The sequence below is a fragment of the Hypomesus nipponensis genome, chromosome 12 (assembly GCF_054491055.1).
Source record: "Hypomesus nipponensis isolate SF chromosome 12, ASM5449105v1, whole genome shotgun sequence".
Classification (NCBI taxonomy): Eukaryota; Metazoa; Chordata; class Actinopteri; order Osmeriformes; family Osmeridae; genus Hypomesus; species Hypomesus nipponensis.
In genome coordinates this window covers 10,597,882-10,607,512 of record NC_140372.1, presented here as the reverse complement: position 1 = coordinate 10,607,512, position 9,631 = coordinate 10,597,882, and positions in this window count along the sequence as shown.

The window sequence follows — 9,631 nt, the reverse complement described above, 5'->3', positions numbered from 1 at the left end:
CAGTGAATGCATACGGCATCCAATGTCAGTTTATCTTCATTTCCCTGGAGATGCCATTGTTGTATTCAATAGATCACGAAACCACCATGCAGGGCAAAGACACTAGTTTGCTGACAAAATTGGCAGACTGCCAGTGTGTGTATTGTGACGTGCATAACTAAGACATGCAGAGTCATCGCAGAGTCAGTTGTGTGCAGCACTGTGCCCTCCGGGTAGGCAGAGAACTGAAGAATAGCTCTGTGGGCATGAGGGGATGGGGGGGGACTACCCCTCGCACACACACCCACGGTGACCTTGAAAAGTAAACATACAACTACAGGGGGAATGGGGCGGGGGATCACCATCATCAACTGAGGAATCTGTGACTGCAATGTCATTTAGTAAGGAAACGTGGAACCCATAAACATGCAGGCTTGCCAAACCATGTACTGTTACGTCTGCAGACAAGAAGGCTGGGGTAGCACTGAGAAAATATTGTTATTGTTAAGTACAAAGAGCTGAAAACAGACATATCATGTCATATGTTCCACAGAAGGGGCATTCCTCTGTCTAATGCATTTGGAGAGTGCTGGGCATCAGACAGGATTTTAAGTACTGCGCATCACTAATTGATTTCCAGATCTATTTTGACCTATTCTGCTTGTATGGGCTTAGACCTCGCTTTGCTGGGAAGGACAACTCTGTTCTCAGCTGCTGTCGGTATAGCAGATGTCTACTGTAGGATTTGACCACGCTTCACACTGATTCATTTCATTGTTTTCCCACAAACTCCCATTGGACACATGCTAGGCCTCCTGGGAAGGTTGTAGTTACAAACATCCACATCCTCCCATAATGCATCTGGCTCTACAGTTTTTAATGCCCTAAATTGGCAAATCTACACGCCTGTCCAGTTCATAGTTATTTGGGTATGAGCGACATATCAACTATGTGTGGTTCATACTGGGTTTATGTGTAACCTATATTCAAATCTACGGAACTTTAACCGTACCTTGTCCATTTGCTACTGTCCTCTAAAGTCTACATGAAAGTATGTCCCCCTGCTCACTGTCATTCTCACCGTCCTAACTCATTATAATACACCCCCTCACATCCACTTCTGCTAACCAGGACAGAACCGAAACTCTAACTGAACTTGTAGCTAATTGCAAGATGGAAGTGCCTCATGCAGTTAAACATCTACTTTGTAAATGACTGGGTGTACCATGTGATAGATAACAAAAAGCATGATAAGAATCCAGACAGAAGTGCTTTGTTTTTTTTTCCGTTCACACCCACTGAATGTATGTGACCACTCTTTAAACACACAACTAGAATCTGGGTACAACACAATCTGGTCCAGTGAAGGCCACCAGAAGTTTATACTATTGCCTGGACCCCACCGCATAATAAAGAATGCTAAACATCCCAGCAATTCAGTATCTGTCTCTACAAAACTCCCATCAAACCCACAAGTAACTCTCTCTGTCTCTGAAGCAGAGAACAGAGACAAGATGTGCTGGACTGTTCTCATTTTTGGACTGTGCCTCCCCTCTGGTAATTTCCGTTGGGTGATTGAGCATGAATACCAGATATCCCACAGCGAAGATTCATGGGCCTGAGGCGTGTGGAGGACGTTTCTCTAATACCCCCCTCCTCCTCTCCCTCCTCCTCCTCCTATTTCCTCTCCATTCTGCTCCTCCTCGTCTCCCCCTCCTCCATCTCCCCTCCCCCAGTCCTCCCCTCCAGATTTCCCAACTCTGTGAATTCCTTGGCTCCTTGTAGGTCCTCCCACCCCAGCACCCCTCCTCCCCTTCCATAGTCAGATGATGCAGGAAAGGCAAAGGCCCTTAGAGATTCAGCTGGTTCACAGACTGCACAGTCAAAGTCAAACTGTCACAGAGTTGTGTTTGTCATTTACACAGTGTAACACAGGTCATTCCGGGCAATGAAATGCTTATGACAAGGCTAAAGCCACATAGTAAGTATAAAAATACACAGAAAAAATCCCTGAAGGTTAGAAATACTGGGGAAACCATAAAGACCCAAAACAGCAACAGCAATAGGCACCGGACATAAAAAGCAGCAGCAGCAGCAATAAAAACAGCAACATTAATAAGAAAGTAAGTGCACACACTTTGGCAAAAGAGGAAAGAGAGGTCAACTGTGTTTGGACTAACATGGTGAAATTAGAGACAGAAGGTAAGAAATTGTCAAGGATGGGTTTCAAGCACTATGCATGGATGCATCTGTGATGGTCACACACACACACCAGTCTGGACACTGTTCCAACGCTCATGGCCACATTCCTGTTTGTTCATGTGGTAAAGGCACAACAGAGAATAGCGTGGGCCCCATCTCCCTCTCTTACCCTTGAGTGCTTCCTACCCACTACACACACACAGACAGACACACGCACCACACCCCTGTCCACCCAAACAAAGATGAGGACGAGCACCAGACCTTAGGGCTTATGACAACTCAGGACATCAAAACAAACACTCGTGTCTGGTGCCTGGAAGGGGGCCAGGAGGAGGTGGTGTCTGGTGCCTGGAAGGGGGCCAGGAGGAGGTGGTGTCTGGTGCCTGAAAGGGGGGCAGGAGGAGGTGGTGTCTGGTGCCTGAAAGGGGGGCAGGAGAAGGGGCCTTCTCCTGGCTCTGATATCCTGGCCCTCAGGAAGCACTTCACCTCTGACTTGATGCCCAGACATTCTCACCACTCTGTGTATGTATACATGTTGTAAACACATGTGTATGGCAAACATATAGCAAACATTTTTCAACACTGTATCTCCTGTCAATCTCCATTGAACAATAACTTCCCTTGTTAAAGCTGAGCACACTGTCTGATCTCATCCCAAAAGGGGAACTGTGACCATAAGGCGAGGAATCAAGGGTTCAGTTTAAGATGTCTCGTCTTTAGAGGAAGTAGAGACTCATGCATCTCCTGTCATTCAAGGAGATGAACTGCACAAAGACTTTAAATTTGTTTCTGTATGTACCTTGATTGCAAGACATGACAGAGAAACAAACAATTCATGACATTTATTATTGTGCCAACCATTGTCAACCAATTCCCAACTCCTACCGCTTTCAAATCTCCATATTTAGGCTTTGTTTCAAAATGGGGTTGCAATGAAGTAAACAGTACTTCTGCCAAAAGTACTGAGTGCCTGTTTCTTGTTGATGTAGTTGACTTACAAACTGACAGCCATTGAAAGCCAACAGCTGTGTTTCAGAGCTAAAAAGGGGGAAAAGGGAGGTACTATTTTCTCTCTGAGGTGAAATTGTTCACTATCTCCCTGGCACAGCTTCACTAGGTTATATAATAGTGAACGTGAAAAAGCTGGGGAGGGGGTGATGTCATTGATTTCATTGTAAGACACGCGGGTCATAAAGGTGCAAAGTACAGCATGTGAAAGACAGCGAGAATAAAAACAATAGACAGAGATAAAGAGATAGAGATAGAGAAAGAGATAGAGATAGAGAAAGAGAGAGAGAGAGAGAGAGAGAGAGAGAGAGAGAGAGAGAGAGAGAGAGAGAGAGAGAGAGAAAGAGAGCCTCAGTTAGTTTAATAACAGAAGCCAAAAGCATCATCTTTCAGCTCGTGTCCATATTTGACACGTGGGGGAGAAAGGGAGGAAGGACAAAAGGGCCAAAATTCCACATCAGGTTTTCATCAAACAAAGATGAATGTAGTCAGCAGCATTACCTGCATCAACCCTGTACTGCCTGCTGCCTGTCCGGCGTAGAGCAAAATACTAGCATGTCTGCTCGCTTCATTAAGAGAACAATCATTCATTTAATGTCGTAACGCTACAATTAGGCTGCATGGGACTGAGGCTGCCGCACACTCAAAGAAAGGCGGCTGACCTCTGCACTCGGAGCAGTAGACTGGCAGAACACCGGCTGCTCTGATGAGGTTACACACACACACACGTGTGCACACACACTGACGCAAGCACACACACACGCTAACTGTGTGCAAAACCCAAAGTCTGACAGAGTGCTGCGCCAGATCCCCGCAGCAGACTGTGTGACAGAACTGCATCGTGGACAAGCTGCACAAGAGACACTTCTCTGAATCGGCTGTTTCCTAGCTAGTCTGAGGGGACGTTTGTGTGTTGATTACATGTCAGCTAAACAGCTGAACTACACACTATCTATCTACAGTATTATAGTCAGCCTACGTAATATGTTTCTCCTATCCAAGGAACAGCAGTGGTTTCTGGGTAGGGGGGCCTGTGACCGGAAGTCAGTTCTTCCACTTCCCAATTGACAAGGCAGCAAACGCAGAAGTAAGCCTTGCTTGCATGCTCTCGGTTCTCCTCTTCCTCCTTTTCTTCCTGTCTTTCATGTGTCCTTCTCTTCACCTCTTGCTTTTTTCCTTCTTCACATGCTAGCTGCGACAAGACCTTCAAATTGGTTGAACTAGATTCGAAACGTCCTTCAGAGTATTTCAGAATCAGAGATAGTGAATCTTCTGATCATCACGATGTCATCGTAAATGTTAACAGAATGTTATCAATTATGTCTTGTTTTGGGGAAGTCTGTATGTCTTGGTTTCTGGTAAGTCTAATAGTCCATGCCTATATGGTAGCCCAGGTTAGAGTTCATCTCTGTTTTATCTTAAACCTAATAGGCTACTGCTCGTTGTAGATCATTGCAGGAAGCTCCCTTCTCTCTCTGTAACTCTGTTTCACATTCCACATTCCTCTGAAAAATAAATCAAGTGTTGTTTGTACCAAAAGAGTGTAGCCATAACCTAGAAATTGAGATTAGTCCAGTGTTGACTCAGGTCAGCTCAGGTCTGACTTGAGCACTAGTTCCATGAAACAGACAGGTGATCTGATTGTTTTCCAGGGGACCACACAGTCCACATTCCTTATTGATGACGTCAGTGCTGAGACCATTTACCCACTGTCTCTGCCATAAGCGTGAAAGCAAACATAACATTTTTCAGGACTTTCATCCAACTATAATACTTCACCTCCACTGTCCACTCTGACCTGTTCTCTCAACACAACTTTCCCTTTTTTCCTTTAACCTTTCCTTCTTTTTTTTTCCTTTAATCTTTTCCCCTCGCTTGAACGAACAGTTCTGGCCCCTGGACCAAATTTGCCAGGTCTGTTATCATCCCAAGCATTGGTGATAAGAGCTGAACTAAAACAAATCCTGTACTGGAAAAAAAGGGCATGGTCTTTCACATCCTAATATGGCAGTTTGCTTACACACACGAGTGCAAGGGATAAACAGAAAAAGAGACAAAGAGGGAGGGCGCGAAAACACAGAGAGGCCTTGCCGAGGAAACAGCCCAGATTTACGCCTCCAAAGGAAACAACAGAAGAAACGAGTGACCTCAGATGACATTTTAAAGTGTTGAAAGAACACTAAAAGAGCGTTGACAACAATTCACCCTTTATGAATGCACAGTCTGTGAGAAAGGCAGTTTGTTGTCTTCAATGTTGTCTACACGTGTTGAGCTGTCACATTTTCTGTAGTTATTCATTCAGTTTCTCTGAACATCCCATCACTCAAACACACACAAACATGCAGACGTGTGTACACACACACACACCACACAAACACCACACACACACCACACACAGACTACTAATGAGCAGAAATGCCCACAGTTCACTGAAATGGCACGGCAGCTGACTCCACAGGGGGCCCCTTATTGGTCGGCTGCTATCCACCCGCATTTTTCTGGCCCCCAATCAAACAATGGCATGCTTTCCTTTCCCGCCACGGGTATGCTAATACGAAGGGCGAGAGAGGTAGAAATGAACAGTGCAAAAGGAGCACACAAAAAGTGTAGGGGAGCCCAAAAAGGAGTGTATTTGTGCAGCCTACGCAAGTAGGAGCACACGGACCTCTGACTAATCCGACAGCCATCCAAGCCATCCACTTCAGTTTACACTGAGAGAAATTGCACAACTTCCAGCGACCAAGGGGGAGGGACTCCTCTATGTGATGCAAAGCGTTCACCACCTCCGCTAGCATATTGATCTCTGTTAGCATGTCCGTGAACCACGGCTGTGTCTCCTCTCGGGGTTCGGCAGAAGCAGGCTGTAAGGCATTACAACAGCATGCGTGTGCGCACCACGCCAAGCTCCCCAGTTAGCCCTGTCCCGTGACGTCACTTCAACCGGACCTGTTGCAGTAGGTCCCTCCTCCGCCACCACAACAAGGCGGGCTGACGTCAGGGGGAGTGCTGAGTTATAGCCCGGGTTGAGGGGGGTCCTGGAGACTGGGAGGAATGTTTGTAATTAGGGCTGGTGTGGGTCCAGACGGACACGCAGGGGAATGTGCCGTTCCGCTGGAGCCCAGGACTAACGAGACGAGGTGGGATTGCGTAACCACAGGCCAGGACGCCGGTCCAGAGCAAAAGGATTTCTGTAGATGTACTGTGTGTGTGTGGATTGTGGGAAATATCACGGTGCTGGATATTTCATTCATGCTCCGTTTGTAGGTGACGGATCCTGTATGCGAACTTCACAGAATGATCAAGCGCATCAAGTATGGGCACGTTTAGGAAGCGTAGACATTACAAATTGCCCTTCGGTATCTGCTTAAAGTATGGACTTTGGAAGCGCTACATAACCAATCCTCTAGGGGCACTGTAACAGGCTTCTCCAGCAGCTTAGCGGATCACTAAAGTGCAAGCTGGGACAGAATAGTGTGTTTCACCAAATTCTATGACCTTTGACCCTTGGAGGTGTGGCAACTGAGGGTCAGGTCCTCAGGCAGGAGAAAAACCACTCAGTGACTGACTACGTGGGGGTCGGAGGGGTGGGGGGTGTATAAGTCACTCTAAGAGCCCTTGGGTTTATCCAGACCGCAACCCAACAGCAGCTGACCTCTTCGTGATCTCAGTGACTCTTCCATCCATATGTAAACACGTACTTTAAGGTTTTCAGGCATGCGGATGCATGTGGATGTTTCTCGTCCTGTTCGTACCCTTGCCGAGGGTTAGCTCCTCGGTCCAGCTCGCTCAAGGGGTCTGCTGAGCTGGATCGTAGTGGGAGCAGTCACACCCTGTTTTCTACGTCACTGGCATTTTTCTGCTTGTCGGTGCAAAGAGAGTAAGATTACAGCCTCGAACTGGCCCATAAAGACAGGCATGCACAAGTACTGGTTCTATCTTTCTCTCCCTCTCTCTCCCTCGCTCTCTCTCTCTCTGTCTTTCTCAAGTTCTCTCGCACACATAAACTGACACACACACATACACACGTGGAATAATCTGTGTAGCCTCATACTAAGGGGGCTCTGTTGTAAGAAGTGTAAGCAAACGAGCACCTTGAACGGATGCCATTGATTTCTCCAGCCATCTGTTGTCTTTTGGCTGAGTCTGCCTGATTTCCATGACAACACTGCGTTGATAAACGGAATCGAATTCTAATTCAGCCATGCAATCTGTTCACTGTTCACTTCACGTTGGAAATGTGTTCATATCTCTGTTTTGGGATATATTTTCAGAAGTGATGCGATATATACGTGTCCATTGTTTTCCGGAACACATTGTTTCAACGTTTCAGAGGATGTGCCTCACAAGTTTTGATATCCGCATGCGCCGGTACTTCCCTGTTATTTTCTACTGTGGGAATCACCTGACAAACTGTTATCGTTAGGAAATGTATTGTAAAATAAACCACACTTTGAACCACTCCACTGGTATTACTCTGGAAACACAAAAAGCACCATCACCTTGTTGGGTGTTGAGGCAAAACTCCTGATGGCCTCCTGTTTTTAAAAAACATCTAATGTACTTTATTATTTATAGTTAGCTCTGCTCTCCCCTGTAACAGCTTCACAAACTCAGATGACCGGAGATGTTTCCCTTTTCCGATGACTGATTGAATGGGGAAGTGCATTATATTCGGTCTCATGTCACTGAGGTGAATGAAAGTTTTTAAAGGTGTGTGCAGGGAATTAACCATGTTCCGTAGCTACCATTCTATTCACCCTCTGTTTGCATTGTGTCAACAGCAGCAATGCAGCATATAATTCAGATTTGGCTTGGGATTCAGGACGTCCCTTGACAGCAAAACAGAGTTTGAAACCTTGTGACCGCCACGACCAAAACACAACGTTTCGACTGACAGTATAGTACCCACGAAGATGGCTTTCCTCTGACCCTATTTCTCTCTTTTCTTGGCACTTCCTCAGTACTGGAGGTAGAAGCCTCGTCGTTTCTTGGAACCAGAACATCGGTTATGTAACAAGAAAGGTTTTCCTACGAAATTCCAAACCCTCAGGACACGCAGGGGCTTGAATGACAAGGCATGTCTGCACGGCTGATTTGACGAGAGATGGCATCACTCCACACTCTGATGACAAGGGCGTGTAAGGGCATGAACGTGTGTAATCACCTGCCCCGATGTGTGGGTGTACGTGCTTGCATTTCCATTGGTGCAGATTTGCACACCAACTCGGACGATTGACCAATATTCTGTACTGGTCTTTAGACACAGAATCATTGTTTTAAAAGGCCCCGTTTAAAGAGCATGCATGGAAACTAACCATTGCAACTGCGAGCCAAATGTGAGACTGCCAGTATAGCTGGTATTTATATATTTTTCTCCACAAGACAACCGATCCTTCTAGGCCTGTTAACCAAACACATATCCTCCTATCCCCCCTGATCATCCTGGATCAGTGCCACCCCACCCAACCCTGCTCTGATGGTGATACCACGCTAATGTGGCAGGGAGTGAACACATTTAACAGAGCTCTTCCCGTCTCTGTGCAAATGGAGTGGGTTTTAATGGGGCCGGATAGTCCTGCTGCTGGACATTGGAATGTCAGAGACAACTGCCAGCACCTAACATGAAGCCATTGTTATTGTGTCTGATGTTTCCACACTGATAGGGATATTGCTGTTTTATTGGGCCTTGTTTTGGCTTGATGGTTGAGCTAATTTGATCTCTGTCATAGCTTTGGCTGCAGCCTTGAAATGGACATTCCTCATAAACACACTGAGGGCACAAGCACACCAGAGCAATAAAATGACTAAAAGCCAGACAAAGGCATTTTACTTCCTATCTGCTTTTAAAATTCTGTCTAGTAATGCTTTTGGTACGCAGAAGCAGACAATTATCATTCCATTACTGAGACTTTCAAGCTAAATTTGCCATAAATAAATCAACATCAAGGCGGGGAAACTTAGGTTGACAGTGCTTGACTTCGAGATACTGGTCAGACTTTCAGTCCTGCAAAGCACGTCTCAAACCGTGAAACGTCTTCCAGCAATCTTCCATGACCCTGGCCCACCCAAAGGTTTAACCCCTGCACCAGTGAAGACAAGAGGGTGAAATACAGGGAAATACACTATACATTCTTCAGAAAGACTTCCTAATGACCCTGTCCAGCACTCCCTGACTGAGGGTCTTTCTCTCCCCCACACACACACGCACGCACACAGGCACACACACACACAAAGAATAATGAAACGTGAACGCGGGGTGAGAGGTATAAGGATATTAAGTACAGGGAAACACAACGGTTCTGATCCAATATAGCATTGCAGAGCTTTGTTATAGTAAGGAGTGGAGGGTGGGACCCTTTCTGGGAAGTAACCCTGAGCCTGACCTCTCAGGAGGAGGTGGGGGTTCGGAAGAGGGCTGCTGGGATGGACGCCATTTTTCTCT